The 22,054-nt window shown below is 34.0% G+C and overlaps 1 long non-coding RNA gene across 12 annotated transcripts in view; it reads right to left on the bottom strand.

Moving 5' to 3' along the window:
• Nucleotides 1-22,054, bottom strand: part of LOC122217929 — a 95,636-nt gene that overhangs the window by 42,442 nt on the left and 31,140 nt on the right. For 11 of the 12 annotated variants that reach the window (XR_006201763.1, XR_006201767.1, XR_006201764.1 and 8 more), the window contains 2 exons: nt 15,941-16,059; nt 13,812-13,908 (listed from right to left, as the gene is read on the bottom strand). This is a non-coding gene — a long non-coding RNA (uncharacterized LOC122217929). Of the gene's footprint in view, nt 1-2,620; nt 2,708-13,811; nt 13,909-15,940; nt 16,060-22,054 lie in introns of all 12 variants that reach the window. The other variant, XR_006201771.1, reaches the window with a different exon arrangement.

The raw sequence follows: 22,054 nt of genomic DNA, 5'->3' as shown, positions 1-22,054 counted from the left end.
TTCTTGGGAGGTTTAACTCCAATCTGAAATGCTATTTACATTCAGCAGTACAATCAATTCTTTCACATTCTATTTTACTGGAAACAGTTTCATTGAAATGTGCTAGTGTAAATGGGTTTCAAGATGTTTATTAAATATCTCATAAGCCTCTCGGCAGTACTAGACTGTGATATAGTTTTAAAACATTTCAAAGCTGTGGGTCTACATAACATAAAGTAAAATATTTGTAATTATGGTGAAATCTCACAGAGTTAGACACTTCATTCAAAATTCCTAATAATTTAAACCCATTGCTATGATGTCTGATTTCTTCTGGCTTCTGACTGTAATTTAATGAGGAAAAACAAACAAACAAAAAAACTTTTAAGGCAGAAGCAATTTACACATTTAGAATCCCTGACATTGTATTATGAATACAAATTCCTTACTATAGAATTGTTAATACAGTTGTTTATCATTGGAAGGGCTAATTGACATCACTATGACTAAAGAAGTTGAGTTAGAGGCTGTCATATATAAAGCTAACATTTAACTGAGTGATTAAGTATTTTAACAGAACAGTTCTTAACATTCCAAGAGATCTAAAACTCATAGATCATACCCAAATATAAAGGCATTTGCTTTCAATACTTAAAATTATATTTACAGCTTATGAAATAATTAATACTGGATTTGTTTTAGTCTTCAATGAATTTATATTATACAGTTAAAATAAAACTCACGTGTTGCATTGTATCAGTGCCCCATTGTTGCTATAAGAAATTATTAGAAACTTAGTGGCTTAACACAACACAAAGTTATTCTCGCTCTTACAGTTCTGGATGTCAGAAGTCCAAAATGAGTCTTTTAGGGCTTCCATCAAGGTGTTAGCAGGCTGATTCCTTCTGGAGGCATTAGGGGAGAATCCATTCCTTATTCTTTCAGCTTCTTTGGTTCATGGCCTCTTTTCACCTTCAAAGCCAGCCATTTCATCATCTGGCCTCTGTTTTCAAAACTCTCACTTTCCTGCCTCCCTCTTTCCCTTGGAAGGACTCTTGTGATTACATTGGGCCCACTTAAATCATCCAAAATAATTTCCTTATCTCAAAACACTTAATCGCATCTGCAAAGTGCTTTTACCTGTAAAGTACCATATTCCCAAATTTTACCGACCGGGTCATGGAGCCATTATTCTGCTTGCCACATAAACAATAGTGAGTTTTCTTTTAATTTTTACCAGCACATCAAAGTTTTTTTTTTTTTTTAAAGGCTTAACCCTTTTAATTATAGCATTGAACATACTGTTGTATTTTAGGTTAATATCTGTCCTATTTTGATACTGTTTTTTTTTTTTTTTTTTTTTTTTTCACAAACAGTTCTATTTCCTTCTGGTCATTTCAGTTAATATAAGTGAATATCATCATCCAATTGAAATAGTTATTTTGAACGGATACATGACTTTTAAAATGTTCTTTACTGTTTGTGTGCACCATTTTCATTGTGTTTTTATAAGTGTGTAACATTTTTTTGTGAATCATAACCTTTCTCAAGAGAATACGCCTTAATAGTTCAACTGAGACTTTTCCTTCTCTTTTGAAGCCAATTCACACACTTAGCCCCCACTTCAGTTACCTCTTTCTTGTCATGTGAGGCACGTTTTTAATGGCATAAAAGAAGTCAGGTGTTATTGTTAATTATAAAGACCTCATGAAAAATTTAGCAATTCTGTACCTTGGGTAGTGATTATTATAAACTTCACCAAAAAATTAAGTGTAGGATCTAGAGATGTTTTTTCAACACAGATATATGACAGCATAATGAACTGCAAAGAAAAAAAAATTAAAGAAAACAGTTTATTATTGAAGGAGGGGAAAGAAAATGAAGTGGTTTATCACTAAGCACAGTCTTTGTAGACAAGCTATTTAAAAAACAGTGGGAATTTTATTGCTGTCCTTGTAAGGAATGGAATGTACCTACTCTCTTCCTCCCTTGACTCTAGTTCAAGCATTATACATGGAAGAATACACAAAGGACAGCCTATAAAATTAGGATGTTTTATTGCTTCCCATGGTTCACTGATTGGAAGGCAGTAGAAGATCCTGTGCCTATGTACCATTGCCTCTATTAAAGAGAAGGAAGACTAGATAAGAAGTAGTGATTCTATTTATTGTTTATGCAAAGAATTTTGGGGTAATTTAGATTTCTATAATTCACATTGCTGAGACCAAACTTGGGCCCATGGAGAAAAAAAAAAGGAAGAGAAAAATTTATTCAGAATAAAATTGAGAATCTGCACAGATCCTTCCCACAACTATACTTTCCTACCATTCAAACCATTGTCTGTGAGGAAAAAACTATTCCTAGCTTTTAAATAAGTAGTTCATATGAAAGAAAACTTTATTTTTCAGCCGGCAACATGTTCAAAATCCATTATCCCTGAGATGATACTGCCAAAAATTTTAAGAATGTAGACTTGATTTATTAACAGAAACATGATAGATGCGGATTATAAATAATGTAAAATGTAAATAAATAATTTAACAAATCAATAATACTCTGTATTGGTCATGCCATATCTGGAATATTGTACTTAGTACTGGACAGCTTTTCAAATCAGTAGGTATAAAGAAGAGGATGAAACCTTTATAGTAAACCTTTGATGGCTCCAGAGTTCTTAACCCTTCAAAAGAAGTAATAAAGTTTCATCTTGGCCCCTGAGGGAAAGTTTCTGTTCAGAAAAACATTTGAACAGTTAGTTATTTGAGTGGGTTATGTTGTAAATAAGCAAATTAATTAATTAAAAATCTATCTTAAATTAGTATAGTTCTTAAGCTGCAATGTGTTTTAACATCAACTGTTTTCTTTCACTTCTACAACTTCCCTAAGAGAGAGACAAAGCAGCAGTCGTTCCCCTATTCTAGATAAGGAAATCAAGCTAAGAGGGATTGAGCAGTTTGTATAAAATCACACAGTAAGTGGTAGTCCATGTCTCAAATATTGACATTCTCTTTATAATTTTGTATTCTATACATGAGACACAGTAGTCTCTTGTGTGATATTATTGTGTGAATTAAATGATACACTATATATATATATATATATATATATATATATATATATATATAGCATGATATGAGACAGTATAGTGGATTGAAACAGAGACACTGGGGCACCTGGGTGGTTCAATCGGTTAAGCATCCGACTCTTGATTTCAACTCAGGTCATGATCTCATGGTTCGTGGGTTCAAGAACCACACTGGGCTCTGTGCTAACAGCATGAAGCCTGCTTGGGATTCTCTCCCTCTCTCCCCCTCTCTCTGTGCCTCCCCTGCTCAGTCTCAATCTCTCTCTCCTTCCCTCTCTCTCAAACATAAATTTAAAAACTTTAAAATAGAAACAGAGACACTAGACACAAATTGCCTCAATTTACATCACTGTCATACCAACTTCTAGCTGTTTCACCATTTGTGAAATGTGTTAATAATACCACCCATCCTACAGGGTATTTGGAGGAATAGATAAGTTAGTACGTTATAAAGTGATTTGCTGTAAGAGCTTTATCAGTGTTAGTGACCATAAAAATTTATTATTTTCTGACACATGAAAGGCACTCAATAAATGTTAACTACATTAGCTCTCCAATATCAGAGTGTTAATCCAGATGATGAATTAATATGTTTGTCATGTTGTAGAAGACATTCTAGGAATGCAGGGATTGGGGGAGAGTAGGATTTTTAATAAGCAATCTCCTGAGTTCATTTGTAAATTTCTGTAAATCACTGTGATGTAGGGAATCATATGGAAGTTCTCTCCCAAATCAAATACATTCTTTTTCATAAAGTTATATTCCATATATATCTAATCTATGCCCAAGGTGTAACTGAGTGACTAAATTTGCAAACTGTCCTAGGCTTTGGTAAATAAAAAGATAGTCATAGCTATAATTATATATGCATAATTTCCTGTATCAATTTCAATACCCACCAATTTATAGGAATTTTTATCAAAAGTCTTAATTGCTGGTGAATGGATAATGTAACCTCACTGAAAAGATTTTCCTTATTCAGTTTTTTATTTAATATCATTTTTAAGTTTGCAGATTATGCATTCTATACTGGTGAAAGTCAATTCTCCATATTTGCTTTGATGTTCACAGAGAATAAAATTCACAGAAGAACTAAGTTTACGTATTTCACTACTAAAATCTAAACCAAGGTGAATTAGATGCATTTTTTTTCCTCTAGGCACTGGAGCAAAAGCAGACAGTAATTTAGTCACAGTACATCTCCAGAGGAAATTACGATTTGTAAATATGTCATGATCTGAGAAAAGGTGGATCCACTATACATATTTTACAACTATAACACTGTCTTATGTGTGTACAAATTTATAAACGAGAAACACTGTGTTCTCTGCTAGATTCATGGTCTTATCTATGGTACAAATTTATTCTTTTCAATATTAACTAGAAAATGATTACACTAGGCCAAGGGAGTATAACCATGTATTATGAAATAATTCTAATAGTTCATTACCATGTTGGTGTCTTGAATGGTAAGTAAGAAATTTTTCAAATTGGTTTATAATTTTGTCAGAAAAAGGAAATTAATATTTAAGCTAATGTAAAAGAAAAAGATGCCCATAAATTATTGACAATGCAAGATCTCTGTATAAGTTTTACAAATCTATATGATGTATGAAGAAAATGTTTTCCATTTCCAAATTGTTGTTTTGTTTGCTTTGTTCTTTTTTTAAATGTTTATTTATTTTTGAGATATGGAGCGTGTGCACGAGGAAGAGAGTAGCAGAGAGAGGAAGACAGAGGATCTGAAGTGGGCTCCACGCTGACAGCAGAAAGCCCAAAGTGGGGCTCAAACTCAGAAGCCAGGAGATGGTGACCTGAGCCAGAGTCGGCTGCTTAACTGACTGAGCCACCCAGATTCCCTTCTTTGTTCTGTTCTCTATGGCTAATCCCTTTTTCCTTTTTCTGTTTTTTTTTTCCCTCACATTATTCTTCTCAATTTTCTACTGCTTATTTGTTGATTTCTTACACACATGTGCATCTAGATTGATTTCCATTTTGTGGAACTTTATGTGAAGTTTATACTATATAACCTCTTTTTACCTGATGTCTTCTGATTTACGTGATTTTAAGATCCATTCATGTTATTATGTATATCAGCAGTTGGTTGCATTTTATGACTGAGTAGTACTTTGTTATAAGGATTTACCATATCTTTATATATGTACCAGTTGTAAATATTTGGGTTGCTCCCAGTTTGGAATATTATAAATAAAGCTGCTATAAATATTGGTGTATAAATGTTTATGCAGATACATATTTTGTTTTGTTTTGATAAATGCTTTGAAGTAGAATGAAGTGAGTTATATTGTAGGTATATGTTGAATTTGACTAGACACTACTAAACTGTTCTTCAAAATAGTTGTACCATTTACAACCCAGTCAACAATGTATGAGAATTTCAGGTTTCTACATTCTTACCATCTCTGAGTATTATCAATCTTCTTAACTTTGGCCATCTAATGGGTATGTATCTAATTGTGGTTTATTTTGAATTTCCACAATGATTAATGATTTGAGTACAATGGCCATTCATAAATCTTCTTGAAGTGTTTTCTCAAATCCTTTCTCATTTTTAATTGGGTTTATTATTTTCTTACTGTTGAGTTGTAAACATTCTTTATATATTGTGGATAAAAGTTCTTTCTCTAAGAGAAGTGTTGTGAATATCTTCATCCAGCCTGTGGCTCACTTTTTATTTTTTAATCATTTCTTTCAAAGAAAAATTGTTTTAATTTGGATGAAGTCCAGTTTATATATTTTTTTTTCTTTCATAGATTATCTTTTCGTATTCTAGCTAAGGAATCTTTGCCTATCCCAAGGTCACACAGGTATTCTCTCATGTTTTCTTGTAGAAGTTTTGTATCTTTGCCTTTTACATTTAAACATGTGATCCATTTTAAGTTAATTATTTTATGGCAGTGTGAAGTAAGATTGATCTTTATTATTTCCATAGTGATATCCTATTGTTCCAGTACTATTTCCCAAAGAGTAGTGTTCTCACTGAACAGTCTTATTTGTTATAAATCAATGACAATATATATAATAGGAGTCTAATCTAATTCTGGACTTTTTCATACTTGTAAATATTATTTATAAATATTGCATTCTAAATATTTAGAAATATTTATATATTTTGAAACATGTATATTTAATATGTGTATATATATATATATATATATATAAATATATATATATTCTTCTGCCAATACCAACAAAATCTAGCAAGCAATAACATAAGGTTCACTATCTCCATCAACAATAAAAAATTACTGGACATGCAAATAAAGGAAATATGAAAAATTAATCAATACAAACAAAACCAGAAATACATAGATAATTAAATTTGAAGATAAGGATGTTAAATACGTAATATAAATACTCTCATTCTGATAAAGGAAGTAAGGAAAACAAGATCATGATGAAGTGATAAATGATACAAAAAATAGTACTTCTAGAGATAAAAATACAACGTAGTAAGTTAAATGGGATTAGCAGCAGATCAAACGGTGCAGAAGAAAATATGTTTGAACTTGAAGATATAATAATCAAAAATATCCAAATTGGAGCACTAAAATAAAAACAATTTTTTTTAATGAACAGAGCATTTGGAAAATAACTACTGACCTAATAGCTACTGGAATAATTTTATTAGAGTCTCAGAAGAGAGGAGTGGGAAGGATGAAAAAAAATGCTAAGACTTTATAGCTGAAAATTTTTCTAATTTGATCAAAAATATAATTAATAAGCTCAACAAACACCAATCAGGATAATAATAAAAATGCCAAGGCATATTATAATCAAATTGTTAAAGACAAATAAAAATGGATGCATTAAGTGCAAAAGAACGAACACAAACACAACAGCCTTATTGTCAGAAACAATGCAAGCCTGACAACAATGGAGAGACATCTTCAAAGCAATTGAAGAAAAAGATTTGTCAACCTAGAACTTTCTTTAGTGAAAATATATTTCAATAATGAAGGAAAAAGAATTTCTCAAGTAAAAAAATTTACACATTTTATCTCTATCAGAACTAAAATACAAGAAATACTAAAAGTGACCAGAAGGAAATTGATACCAGATGGAAATTGGGAGCTACACATAGGAATGAAGAGCACCAGGAATGATAAACATGTATATTTTCCAACAACAATGGTGCAAAGCTAATGATCAAAACAAAGCTGGAAAATCTACAATGTAAATATTAAATATTTAATATGTAAATATTAAACAACACACTTCTGCATAAGTAATGGACCATATAAGAAATCAAATGGCAAATCAAAATATGTCTCAAAACAAAAGAAAAAGAAAATACAAAATTCCAAAACCTATGAGATGCAGCAAAGCAGACGTCAGAATGAAATTCATGCTATAAATGCTTGTATTAAGAAACAAAAGTTCAAATAAACAACATTATAACAGAAGGGACTAGAAAAAGAAGAAACTTAGCTTAAATTTAGTAGAAGAAAGAACTAACAAAGAAAAATCAGAAATAAAATAGAGACCAGAATAAACAATAACATAACATTGAAAGTAATGAACAGTTTTTTTTTAAAAAATGGCAATGCTCTAACTATATGAACTAGGAAAAAAAGAGAGAGGATTCAAAATGGAATGAGAAATGGAGGAGAAAACAATAAAACAGATAACCATAGAAATACACAGTGTGATAGCAGATTACTATAAACAATTATATACTAACAAGTCAGACAATCTAGAAAAAAAAAAAAACAAAAAAAAAAAACAGATAACTCCTAAACACACACACGCAAGTTACCAAGATTTAATGTTAAAATCTTATATCCAAGAAGTAAGAAATCTTCTTAAATCAATAACAAGAATAAATAGCTGAATTGGGAATTAAAAATATCCCAGCAGAGAAAAGCCCAAGACCACACAGCTTAATTGGTGAATTCTACCAAACATTAAAAAAATAATAATAATTAATAACAATCTTTATCAAAATCTTACAAATAATGGAATAGTGGGAACACATTCAAAATTATTCAATGAGGCTAGTACTACCCTGATACCAAAGCAGGATAAAAACAATACAAGACAAAAAAGTCCAATATAAGTATTGTTACTCCAACATTCTTTTGACATCCATTGGCTTGATAAATGTTTCTCCACCCCCTCACTTTCAATCTGCAGGTATATTTAGGTGTAAAATGAGTCTCTTGTAGGCAGCATATAGATGGGTCACATTGTTTTGTCCATCTTGACACCTTATGTCTTTTTTTTTTTTTTTTTTTTTTTTTTTTTTTTTTTTTTTTAGAGTCCCGAGTTAGTTTAATTAAATCATGGAGATATAAAAAAGTTGCACTTATAAAAGTTACACTTAAGTTACACTTACGTCATATATAAATTTAAAATCTATGGTCATAGGTAGAGTTATGATTATGGTATAAAAATTATTGAAAGTTAGAAACTGTGTTTGGCCATTTCTTTTTTTTTTTTTTTTTTAATATATGAAATTTACTGTCAAATTGGTTTCCATACAACACCCAGTGCTCATCCCAAAAGGTGCCCTCCTCAATACCCATCACCCACCCTATCCTCCCTCCCACCCTGCCCTCCCTCCCACCCCCCATCAACCCTCAGTTTGTTCTCAGTTTTTTAACAGTCTCTAATGCTTTGGCTCTCTCCCACTCTAACCTCTTTTTTTTTTTTTTTTTTTTTTTTTTCCTTCCCCTCCCCCATGGGTTTCTGTTATGTTTCTCAGGATCCACATAAGAGTGAAACCATATGGTATCTGTCTTTCTCTGTATGGCTTATTTCACTTAGCATCACACTCTCCAGTTCCATCCATGTTGCTACAAAAGGCCATATTTCATTTTTTCTCATTGCCACGTAGTATTCCATTGTGTATATAAACCACAGTTTCTTTATCCATTCATCAGTTGATGGACATTTAGGCTCTTTCCATAATTTGGCTATTGTTGAGAGTGCTGCTATAAACATTGGGGTACAGGTGCCCCTATGCATCAGTACTCCTGTATCCCTTGGATAAATTCCTAGCAGTGCTATTGCTGGGTCATAGGGTAGGTCTATTTTTAATTTTCTGAGGAACCTCCACACTGCTTTCCAGAGCGGCTGCACCAATTTGCATTCCCACCAACAGTGCAAGAGGGTTCCTGTTTCTCCACATCCTCTCCAGCATCTATAGTCTCCTGATTTCTTCATTTTGGCCACTCTGACTGGCGTGAGGTGGTATCTGAGTGTGGTTTTGATTTGTATTTCCCTGATAAGGAGCGACGTTGAACATCTTTTCATGTGCCTATTGGCCATCGGATGTCTTCTTTAGAGAAGTGTCTATTCATGTTTTCTGCCCATTTCTTCACTGGGTTATTTGTTTTTCGGGTGTGGAGTTTGATGAGCTCTTTATAGATTTTGGATACTAGCCCTTTGTCCGATGTGTCATTTGCAAATATCTTTTCCCATTCCGTTGGTTGCCTTTTAGTTTTGTTGGTTGTTTCCTTTGCTGTGCAGAAGCTTTTTATCTTCATAAGGTCCCAGTAATTCACTTTTGCTTTTAATTCCCTTGCCTTTGGGGATGTGCCGAGTAAGAGATTGCTACGGCTGAGGTCAGAGAGGTCTTTTCCTGCTTTCTCCTCTAAGGTTTTGATGGTTTCCTGTCTCACATTCAGGTCCTTTATCCATTTTGAGTTTATTTTTGTGAATGGTGTGAGAAAGTGGTCTAGTTTCAACCTTCTGCATGTTGCTGTCCAGTTCTCCCAGCACCATTTGTTAAAGAGACTGTCTTTTTTCCATTGGATGTTCTTTCCTGCTTTGTCAAAGATGAGTTGGCCATACGTTTGTGGGTCTAGTTCTGGGGTTTCTATTCTATTCCATTGGTCTATGTGTCTGTTTTTATGCCAATACCATGCTGTCTTGATGATGACAGCTTTGTAGTAGAGGCTAAAGTCTGGGATTGTGATGCCTCCTGCTTTGGTCTTCTTCTTCAAAATGACTTTGGCTATTCGGGGCCTTTTGTGGTTCCATATGAATTTTAGGATTGCTTGTTCTAGTTTCGAGAAGAATGCTGGTGCAATTTGGATTGGGATTGCATTGAATGTGTAGATAGCTTTGGGTAGTATTGACATTTTGACAATATTTATTCTTCCAATCCATGAGCAGGGAATGTCTTTCCATTTCTTTATATCTTCTTCAATTACCTGCATAAGCTTTCTATAGTTTTCAGCATACAGATCTTTTACATCTTTGGTTAGATTTATTCCTAGGTATTTTATGCTTCTTGGTGCAATTGTGAATGGGATCAGTTTCTTCATTTGTCTTTCTGTTGCTTCATTGTTAGTGTATAAGAATGCAACTGATTTCTGCACATTGATTTTGTATCCTGCAACTTTGCTGAATTCATGTATCAGTTCTAGCAGACTTTTGGTGGAGTCTATCGGATTTTCCATGTATAATATCATGTCATCTGCAAAAAGCGAAAGCTTGACTTCACCTTATGTCTTTTGATTGGAGTATTTAGTCCATTTATATTCAAAGTAACTATTAATAGATACATATTTATTGCCATTTTATTCCTTATTTTGTCATTTGTTTCTGGAAATTTTCTCTGATCCTTTCTTGTCTTTGTCACTTTTGGTCTCTCCTTTACAGTTCCCTTTAATATTTCTTGCAGGGCTTGATTAGTGGTCATGAACTCCTTTAGTTTATATTTGTCTAAGAAATGTTTTATCTCTCCTTCTATTCTGAATGATAGTCTTGCTGGACAGAGTATTCTTGGCTGCAGATTTTTGCCATTTAGCACTTTGATTATATGATGCCAGTCTCTTCTGTTTTGCCAAGCTTCTGTTGAGAAATCTTCAACTAGCCTTATGGGCTTTCCCTTGTAAGTTAATGACTTTTTTAAAATTTATTTATTTATTTTGAGAGAGAGAGAGAGCATGAGCAGGGGAAGGGGAAGGGCAGAGAGAGAGGGAGAGAGAATCCCAAGCAGGCTCCATACTATTAGCACAAACCCCAATGCAGGGCTCAAATTCAAACTGCAAGATCAAGACCTGAACCGAAACCAAGAGTTGGACGCTTAACTGACTGAGCCACCTAGGTGCCCCAGTTAATGATTTCTTTTGTCTTTCTGCTTTTAAGATATTTTTTCTTTATCACAATAGTTTTCAAATTTAATTACAACATATCTAGGTGTTGGCCTGCTTTTGTTGATTTTGATGGGAGTTCTCTGTGTCTCTTCGATCTGGATGTCTGTTTCCTTCCCCGGATTAGGGTAGTTTTCAGCTATTATTTCTTGAAATAAATTTTCTTCTTTCTCTCCGTTGTTCAGCTTCACTATTTTCCATTATTTTGTCTTCTAAGTCACTAATTTGTTCCTCTGCTTCTTCCAGCCTGCTCCTTATATCAAGTCTATTTCTAATCTCATTTATTGTACTCTTCATCTCTGATCCTTTTTTAACTCTTTTATCTCTGTGGTAAGGGTCTCACTGATGTCCTCTATTCTTTTGTCAAACCCAGTGAGTATCCTTATGACTGTTGCTTTAAATTCTCCATCAGGCATATTACTTATATCTGTTTCACTTAGATCTCTGGTTATGACCTTATCTTGCTCTTTCATTTGGGATAAATTCCTCCATCTTGGCATTTTGTCTAACTGTCTGCTTTCTTCTGTGTTTAAGAAAAGCCAGTTAAGTCTCCAGCTGCTAAAAGTAATGGCCTTATGAAGAAGAGGTCACGAAGTGCCCAGGGCCTGGTACTTCAGGGAGCATCTCCAGTGTGTGCTATGTGCGCTATGCTATTGTGTTCTGGATGCTCTGTCCTTCAGGCAGTCATCTACCGAGGCCCTCTTTGACTGCTGTGGGCAGTGTTTGGTCCCTGGCCTGAACGTGGCAAGAGTTTTAATTGGTGTGCTCTGGTCTGCTTATGAAATGAGACCTGGCACCAGTCTTCTTAAATTTGTAATCTTTGTTATGCCCCTTATTATGTCAGTTAACCAAGGGGATTCTTCTGCGTGTTCTTGAAGAAAAAGTGTATTCCATTTTTCTTAAATGGAATGTTTTATATATGTCTTTTAGAACTATGTACTGTGAAGTGTGCTTCAAGTAAAAAAAAAATGTTCTTGTTGAAAATAAAATAAATTTAACTGAAGGGCACCTGGGTGGCTCAGTAGGTTAAACTTCTGACCTCAGCTCAAGTCATGATCTCACAGTTTGTGAGTTCAAGTCCTGCATCAGGCTCTGTGCTCACACCTCAGAGCTGGAGCCTTCTTCTGGTTCTGTGTCTCCCTCTCTCTGCCCCTCCCCTGCTCACACTCTGTCTTTCTCTCCCTCTCTCAAAAATGAATAAAAACATTTTAAAAAATTAAAAAAAAAAACTTTAACTGAGGGTACTCATTTATTTTTTTGTTTTGATTTATTTTTGTGAGAGAACATGAGTGGGGGGAGGGGCAGAGAGAGAGTGGGGCAGCGGATTCAAAGTCAGCTCTGAGCTGACAGCAGCAAGCCTGATGTGGGGCTTAAACTCAAGAATAGTAAGAACATGACCTGAGCCGAAATCGAACACTCAACAGTCTGAGCCATCCAGGTGCCCTGAGGGTACCCATTTAAAATAAAACATATCAGAGGGAAGGTAGGGAGGATGGGTGAAATAAGTGAAGGGGATTAAGAATATACTTATCACCAGGAGCACTGAGTAATGATGTATCAAATTGCTGAATCACTATATTGTACACCGGAAAGTAATATAACACTATTCGTTAACTATACTGGAATTGAAATTAAAAACTTAATTTAAAAAATGATAAACATGTTGGTAAATATAAATCAAAGTTTTTCTTTTTTTTAATCTCTTTAAAGAGAACTGACCATCAAGTCATTTTAGTAGTTGGCAGGAGGTCCTAGTATCTTTCCACATGGATCTGTCTGGGAGATTGCTTGACTGTCCTCACAACATGACAGCCAGTTTCCCTCAGAGTGAGTGATCCAAGAGGTAATGAGAAGAGGGAGCTGTAATGCCTCTTATGACCTCCAAAAGTCATGTATACCTTCACTTTTAGCACATTCTAGTCATTGGATGTGAGTCACAAAGTCCACACTCCAGATAAAGAGAAGGTTTTAAAGGAGGAGTGTCAAAGAATTTGGGGACAAGTTTAAAGACCATAGGTATGTGGTATGTTAAACAAGTGAAAATAATAAATATTATTTTTATCACACAGAATTCAAGGTATCCATTTTTGTCAAAAGAAAACTACTTTGCTTTTAAGAAATTATCTTTCACTCATCAGCTAAATACGGTGGGAGTGTCTGCCCCCCAACCAGCCCTCCAGTCCCTCCCTAACCCAGAGCACAAGCATGTGATCCAGAGGCCTGTGAACAATATCAAAACAACACCCTTGTTTTTGTGCATTCAGTATCTGTTTTTCCTGGTGAAGTATTCCTCCATCTCAAGACATACAAAGATCAGTTTGAGAGCAGGGACAAAAATACTGCTGGGTAATCACAGACTTCTGTGCATCTTGTTAGACACGGGTCTACTAGAGTGAAGTAGTAAAGAAAATGGATTCTGATTGAGATCCCTTTGGGTTGGCAACCTGGCCCTGCCACCACAGAGTTATGTGACCTTCTGAAAGTTACTTAAACTTCTCTGTGTTACATTTTCCTCACATCTAAAATTGAGATTAAAAAAATAGTATCTACCCTTCATGGGTTATTATGAATATCAAATGAGTTAAGACATATCATAAGTTATGTTATACATTTATATTTACCTTTATATGTATAATTATATTTATTTACATGTAGTCACCGGGAGAATCTGAATCTGTGGCTGCAGACATCCATTTTCCTAGTCATGTAAAAGGAGATCTGTAGAATGAAACCAAAACAAAGATAGAATAAAAATTAAAAGGTGGTGCCAATATCATTGTTTGAGCCCCTGATTCCAGCCGTGCCTGAATCCATAGATGCACTCTGCTGCTTAGAAGGCCAATAAGTTCCCTTCATTTTTGCCTAAGTTAAATTTGCATTTGAAAGAGTCTTGAGAAATAGATTATGTAAAGCTAATAGCACTGTGTTTACCACATATTAAGTTGCCAGGAATGCTGACCTACACTGTCCCTGTAGTTCATGTAATTTAAATGGGGAAAAACACTGAAATTGTAATAAGTTTTGAATGTTGAGTAAGTGGTCATTGGTTGACTGTCCTCAAGCAATGTCCTGACCTCACTGTAAGTGAGCTAAAAGGGAGTGAACTAATTATTAAATTCTGATTTATTGGATCGTAGACTGAGAAGACTATCTCTGCCCTGAAACAGCAGGGGCAGTTCCAGATGAAGTGAGGCTTGGGTCAATTGCCAAAAAAAAAGAAATTAAAAATAATAACTTTTAAAACATATATAAAAAGGGGTACAGACAGTAATAAGATGCTGGTATAGGGAAATTACAAAAATTTTTACCTTCTTTAAAATTTTCCCTAGAAGTAGTATGGCATTTGTGTCTTACCATTTCAAAACTCTAATGAATTATGTGAACCAACTCCCTATCTACCAACTCCCCATCAATCATATGTCGGCTTTATACCAAAATATTCCTAAAGTTATTTTGCTGCACAAAAGAAATTTAATTGAATATCTAATAGCTTACATTTAAAGTAGCATTTGTTTTATTATTTATGATGATATGAATTATAACTTTCTATCAAATATGTAGTTATTTGCCCTTTGAAATCGTGTCTGAATATGTATATTGTATATGAGAGTATGTAAGCTGATACATACACTCACATAGATAGTCTCTAAGCAAATAATTTTCTTTTATGTTATATATTCCTTGCTAAAGCATGTTTAAAAAGTGATACAACAGTCAGTCTTTTGATAATTTATTATAAAGAGAAAAAGCTAGCAAAGCAATGTAATAATTACCTTCAATTCAAAACAATAAAAGCATTATTCCCTTTCTGGTGCTCAAAAGGAAATGCAAATGTTCTTTTTAATTCAAATAATGGACATTAAATAACAAGAAAAATAATATGTATGCTATATTTTCTAGAACTAGACAAAAATCACTTATCATAATATTAGTATCAAAATGTTCTTAGTTAAATTTCTAACCAGAAACAGAAGTGGTCACAAACATTAACAATGAGGGACATAAAATTTAATTAGACTGGATTTGCAGTGACAGTAAGAAATGCCTATGAGTCCATTGCATCTTATTCAAATAAGTCATATGTCATATGACCATAAACGTTGAACTATAAAGTGTTCAACATATCTAAAAAAATAAGGGATATTTCAAAATATTGATGTTTGAAATTTGGCAAATAATTGATTTAATTTTTTATTATTCACTGAATTATTCACATCGGCAATGCCCATGCCACAATTGCATCAACATTACCTGTCAAAACTACACACACAATCACATAATATATTGATAGCAGGTTGATTTTGAAATGTAAAATTAGAATTTGCAGATGTAGCCTGGTGCTGGAGTGTCACATTCCCCAGAACTTCATGGAAAATTGAAAACATTTTAACAATTTTTGTGAATTGAGATTACTTGCCGATTTTCACTACATATGCTAATTATTCTTTAAACATTCATGCCAGGGGACATGTTCTACAATTCTAAGCCACATAAGTTAGCAGGTTTATCTTGGCCATAACTGTAAAATTTGGAATTTGGAAAGTATGAGCAACAGGGATTTAAAGGGGAGAGAAAGAGAATGACGCCTTTCTTCTGAGCTTGAAGAAGGCATATCATGCAGAAGAGAACGGGAGGTGACCACAGTGAGAACTGACTTGTATTCATACCACATGCTAATATTTTAGATTTCACTGCTATTTTCTCTCAGTGCAAATAGTTCACACTCTTGGCTTCATGTCGAGCAACGCACCTGGTAGTAGGAAGAAGATCTTGAGGCAGATGATCTGCTACACTGCTCATAGCACCTGCTCTGTGGGGAAGCTGTGCTCATTTTGAACTCTGCTGTGGATGAGAAGACAGACCAATAACCTGTGGTAAGTTGAAACACACACGAAATTAACCTTGATAGGCCAATAATGGAGAAACCAATCAAAAGACAACATATTAGCCAGTACACTAACTCTGATTGATTTGCCATGCTTTTCTCTAACAAGGCATTTATGGTTCGAGTTAAAGTAACTGGCTTGCTCTCTTTCTTCTAAAATTCACATGGTTATAAAGCTAGTCTCTTTTCAAAAGTACTTTGTATTTTTTCCAAATGTCACTTTGATAGTCTTCTATGAAAATAGAAAAAAATCCTTATGTTTCTTCCTAGTTCTTCATAATCATTTAATCTTTGAATGTCACTATAATCATTATTATTAAAAATAATCATCGTATTAATGGTAATAGCCTCCTGATATTGCTGGGGTTTTTTATATTAACATTGTTATTATTTTCTCCCAACATATCCTGGAATAATTATCCTATTCTTTAATAGGCTAACAAATGGGGAATCAGAGTATGATAATAAGATAATAAAGGAATGGCAGTGACCATTTTTCTGTTTTTAATGATACATTAATTGAATTTTTATTTTTTCATGTTTAATTTACTTATTTGGAAGAGCAAGAGAGCATGCAAATGGAAAATCTCATAAGCAATATCTACAGCAAAGCAAGGCAGCAAGGTATCCCTATAAATTTCAAAATATAACTGACTGAGAACCAACACTCAATGACCATAAGACCCATATTATATCAGCATCTGTACATGAGGAAGCAGAAGAAAGCAATACTTTGACTGATGGAACTAAGAAAAGAAGAACCTCAAAATATGCAACATAACCAAACCACACTGCCATTTGAAAGCAGTAGCTGAAACTGATTGTGTTCTTGCCAAAACCTGTATGAGATGAGTTGAGGGGTCCACAGTAAAATAATCTAAAAAGGCCAGAGCAGTTTGGCCCCTGGGAAATCTCAGAAGTGACCACTTAGGTCTCCTAAGCTAAGGAGAAACTGCCTGGAGTGAAATAAAAATTGAGCAGAACAATTATAATAGAGATGAAAGAAATAAAAACTTTCAGAGAAAGATGAAGCAGGAAACAAAACTAGGAAGTCTTAGAAAACAAGCTTCTATACTTTTAGTGTTGGATGAAAATAAAAAAAGAAGGAACTGAAAGAAGTTTAGGAACTCTTCCAGAACCAACCATCCTACTAAAAGTTCAGAAAAAAATTGGGGCACCAGGGTGGCTCAGTCAATTAAACATCAGACTCTTGATGTGGGCTCAGGTCATGATCTCACAATTCATGAGAGTGAGCCCGCGTCAGGATCTGTGCTAACAGCATGAAGCCTGCTTGAGATTCTCTTTCTCCCTCTCTCTCTGCCCCTCACCTGCTCACATTCTCTGTCTCTCAAAATAAATAAACGAACAAACAAACATTTTAAAAAATAAATAAAGTTCAGAAAAAAATAATTTCACATCAAATTAAGAAGCAAGAAGTATTGGGATGCCTGGGTGGCTCAGTTGGTTAAGCCTCCAACTTCAGCTCAGGTCATGATCTCACTGTTGGTGAATTCAAGCCCCGCACTGGACTCTGTGCTGACAGCTCAGATCCTGGAGCCTGCCTTGGATTCTGTGTCTCCCTCTCGATCTGCCCCTCCCATGATGATGCCTTCCAAAAAGTGATACTTAATAAAAGGATATCTAAGTGTGTCCCCTAACTTTCTATAACATGGAAATAAAGACAGTATTATATCTAGTTTTTGATCTTTAATGTGAAGATTACATAGCGGGCAATTTTATATTTAGGTCTTTTTTAACCAATAATAAAAAACACTAAAATTTGCCCCAAAACTTAGGTTTTCAATGTGAGATTACTAGTTTATACTTTCTTTCCATAAAAGCAGGATTTCCTTTACATTTTTTTCCTCTGAAAATAAGATTTTTCTATTTAAATAAAATTAAAATTATCTATGTTCCAAGTTTAGAAATTACTTATCGGAATAAATGGAGTCCAGAATTTGGTCGTAAGCAATTCCCTTATGTATTAGGTATATGTACCAAGTCAAGATGTAGAAATAAAGGGCAAAACTTCAAATGGGAAATCTGAATTTCTACCAGAAAGATGAGACAAGAGTACCTTTGCCTTAGTTTCTTCACCAGAAAATGTTTTTCTTAAACTATGGGGTTAACATATCCTATAGGCTTACATTAAACAAAAATGTATATCAAGCATGAAAGAGTGACAGATGTATTTAAACAAAAGGAATAATTTAAAATTTCACACCATTTTTTCATTTCCTTTTTAATATTTGAAATAAAAATGAAGAGGGAAGACTTTATTCTTTTGTTCAATACCTTTCTTAGCATATGTTAATTATTCTTTTCACAAAAATCTACTTATATTCTGATTAAAATTCCATTATTGTCATGTATGTCAGAACAGGCCATAATAATAAACCTCATTCTTTTCTAGTATATACATATTAAATTAGCTAACCAGATTTAACTATGTCTTTTTGCAAATAAATAGGGAATGCTGAAATTGAAGGGGAAAGCCCTCTAAACAATTGAGATGTTTTCCCTTACTTTAAGTTTGTAAGTACCAAAGGTCTGTTTCTTCTTTCACTACCTGATATGTCTCCAAAACTCCATTCTTTATTTTGAGTAATCACACCAAAATGGCAATTCAATGGTGTTGCATTTGGAAAGTTTAAGGGACATTGGTTTAAAAAATGTTCACTGTCTTTGTTACTAATGTCAGTGTGTCTGTATTGCCAAAAGAGTTTTTTAAAAAGCTGACAATCTAACAACGTAATTATTTTCATTGTCATTTCAATAAAGAATTCATCCAGTCATCTGACTTTGAGCAATTCATGTGGCTTTAGCTGTAAGATAGGGAACTTCTCTTTTAAGAAATAAATTGAGGGGCTCATCCATCAAATCTCTAATCACTTCTTTTCTTTTAGAGCACTTTAAACACTATATGGGCTGTGATGCTGGGAAGCTAGAAGCCAAGCATCTCTTTTTATTTCATTATTTCCAGTGAGCCCTCAGAAAATCAATAGTATTTATTTTAAGATAAAGCTTTGGTTTTTTGTACCTTAGCTCTGCATTATTTTAAAATAGGCTATTTGTTAATAGACAGGATGTAATATAATTGGCACATTCATGTCAAAAAAGGAAATGTGTCCTGTTCCTAATGTAAATGATTCTGATACATTTGAAAAAGAATGTTAATTTTCTTTGTAAGATATTTGGGTTTTGTTTTGTTTTGTTTTGTTTTGTTTTGTTTTGTTTTGCTATGATCTTTACCTTAAGGTAATAGTAAGCCCTTGGGTTGGGCGTGTAAATAAGTGTGATTTAAAAAAAAAAAAAATCTTGGCAAGATATTGGAGCTACAACAGAGACATTGACAGTTACAACTGTCAATGTCTTTCCCTGACATTGAACAAGAATAAAACAGATGCTTCAATGTACCATGTAGCATTGTTCTGCTTCTTTAAAATTGCAGTCTAATAGCTAATTATTCATTCATTTTTCTGTTCATAAAATAGTGTCAATATTTTTCTCCCCCTACATACTAATTTTTTTAATATAGAAAGAAACCAAGATTAAAATGGACAATAAAAGTATTTTACATATTTCTCCTAATATAAGCAGTTTATTTTACAAGAGGAATGGTATGGCAGGCTGATATTTTATTTCAGCATAAATATTAACCAGTATTCCTTTGTTAAAATGTGTTTTTCGAACTGGGAAATAAAACGTATGGGAAATGGCAAAGGAACTGAGTTTAGCCAACCTGCAAACTAGACATTTGAAACATATAATTTAATAACTTTCAAATATACAAACTGTCTAAACACAGGGAATACTAGACAACCACACCCATCTCTACCTGAGGACAAGACCAAATGAAGTGGGCTCAAAATGTGGCACGAACATTTTAAGTTGGAAATTCAACTATTGAAGGGATTGGGCTGGCCTTTGCAGAGGGTTCTTTTTATGAGTTACAACTGGATCCCTCATCTCAATTATTTCTTTCTTTTGACTGTGACTTCTAGATAATATTGAGAATCTACTCACCAAGAAATGACATTTACTGTGCAGTCATATGTGGAAATGGTCATTCAAGGACCTGTTTCTTTTTATTGGCAACTTATCCTTATCACCTGATACAGACTATTATACACAGTAATGCGCAGTTAACTATTGGCTACTGAATAAATAAATGAGGTAATGAATCCAAGTATGGTGTTCTATAAAATATTGGGCTAAAGGAGGGCAGGGTATCACAGTAGTTAAGAGCATGGTATCTGGAGCTGCAGTTAGGAATAAAATCCTGGCCCCTCCATTTACCAAGTGTATGACCTTGGGCAAGTAATTTTATCTCCCTCTGCCTCAATTTCCTCACCTGTAAAATGGGATATCAATAATTAGGTAAAAAGTTAAATATTTAGGTTCAGACACTGAAAGGAAGCATTAAAAAAACAAATAGAAATGAGTTAGTCACAGTGAACTTGTGAGAAGTACATGTTAAGATAATAACATTAAAATATATGGCACAGTGGCATAAGATTCTAGCCAGCTTCAACATAGTTAGTTCACCTATAACCAATTTCTCATTTGACCCTCAGTTGTCATTTGACATTCTATAGCCTTAATTTCCCATCTATGTGAAAGAATCTACTAATAGGGGCCCCTGGGTGGCTCAGTTGATTGAGTGTATGACTCGGTTCAGGTCATAATCTCATGGTTTGTGGGTTTGAGCCCCATGTCGGGCTCCGCACTGACAGCATAGAGTCTGCTTGAGATTTTCTCTCTCCCTTTCTCTCTGCCTCTCTCTCTGTCTTTTTCCCTCTTTGAAAATAAATAAACTTAATTTATTTAAAAAAATCTACTAATAGGTAACCCTACTATACTTCTATAGTATCTCTTATGTATCAATTATTTAAGCACATTTTCATCTATTTTTCAGGTTTTTTTAAAGAAAACTTGCAACATTTAAACTGAGGAGCAAAAGCAAAACTTGGAAACAAGCTATCCACCAGAACCAAATCCTCACAGATTGGTCAGATGTCAGGACAGTGATTTTTCTTCAGTGACAGCAAGACCACGGGCTAAGCCATTGCATGTCTCTGGAAGGCAGTGTCTGGCAGGAACCTGACAGAGGATCTGTCGAGAAGAGCAGATGGGCAAGAAAATGCTTCACAAGGAGGACTCCTCTGTGCTTTCCACACATATCCACACTACCTCAGCGCACCCTCCCTACTACCATCAGACCAACATGGTGCTAGCAGCGCAGTCATACCTGACACGCAGTTTCAGAAAAAAAAAAAGCTTCAGTAGTCAAGTCATTAAAAGGACCCATGAAATATCTCTCATTCTCGGGAATATAGAAAATTACAGTTGTGTTTCTTTCCTTCTTTTCCTATTAAAAAAAAAAGTGAACCAGGTGCATGGCTATGAAAATTCCAAAATAATAGTTTGAAAGATACAGGAATCCTGAAGTAATTTATCTGCATGTTTTGAAACATTCTCCTAGAGCCAAAATATTGCAATGCACACAGAGACACAGCAGGAAACTGATCATTACTGACAGTATCAGCAACATTTTCAAATTAGGAACTTTAAGAACTTTGTATGATTTTAATAGCAGTTAATAAAAATCCAACCAAGGTATATACTAGCCTACTGACTTTTCTTTGGTAACAATTTGTCATTTAAGTGACTCTTAATAAATTTAAACTATGTCAAATTTTTTCATGAATATCTTAGGATGGCAGATATATATCAAGGTCAACCTATTTGCCCTGCTTCCAGGTAGATTCGAATATAACTTTTTATTGACTTCTCATCATGGTGACTTTCTACTAACTTTTTTTTTAATCATTTTTTCATTGAAAAATAAAACGAAATTAAAATCCCATAGTAAACATTACTTCCCATTTTGAGATTTATGTTTCAGATAACAAAATTTCTAATTTCCATCAAGAAAATGTTGGTTAAGTATACTTTCAGAAACTTATGGGCACTATC

This window comes from Panthera leo, chromosome B1, assembly GCF_018350215.1.
Source record: "Panthera leo isolate Ple1 chromosome B1, P.leo_Ple1_pat1.1, whole genome shotgun sequence".
In the NCBI taxonomy this organism is placed as follows: Eukaryota; Metazoa; Chordata; class Mammalia; order Carnivora; family Felidae; genus Panthera; species Panthera leo.
This window is presented reverse-complemented; position numbering and strand designations above follow the sequence as displayed.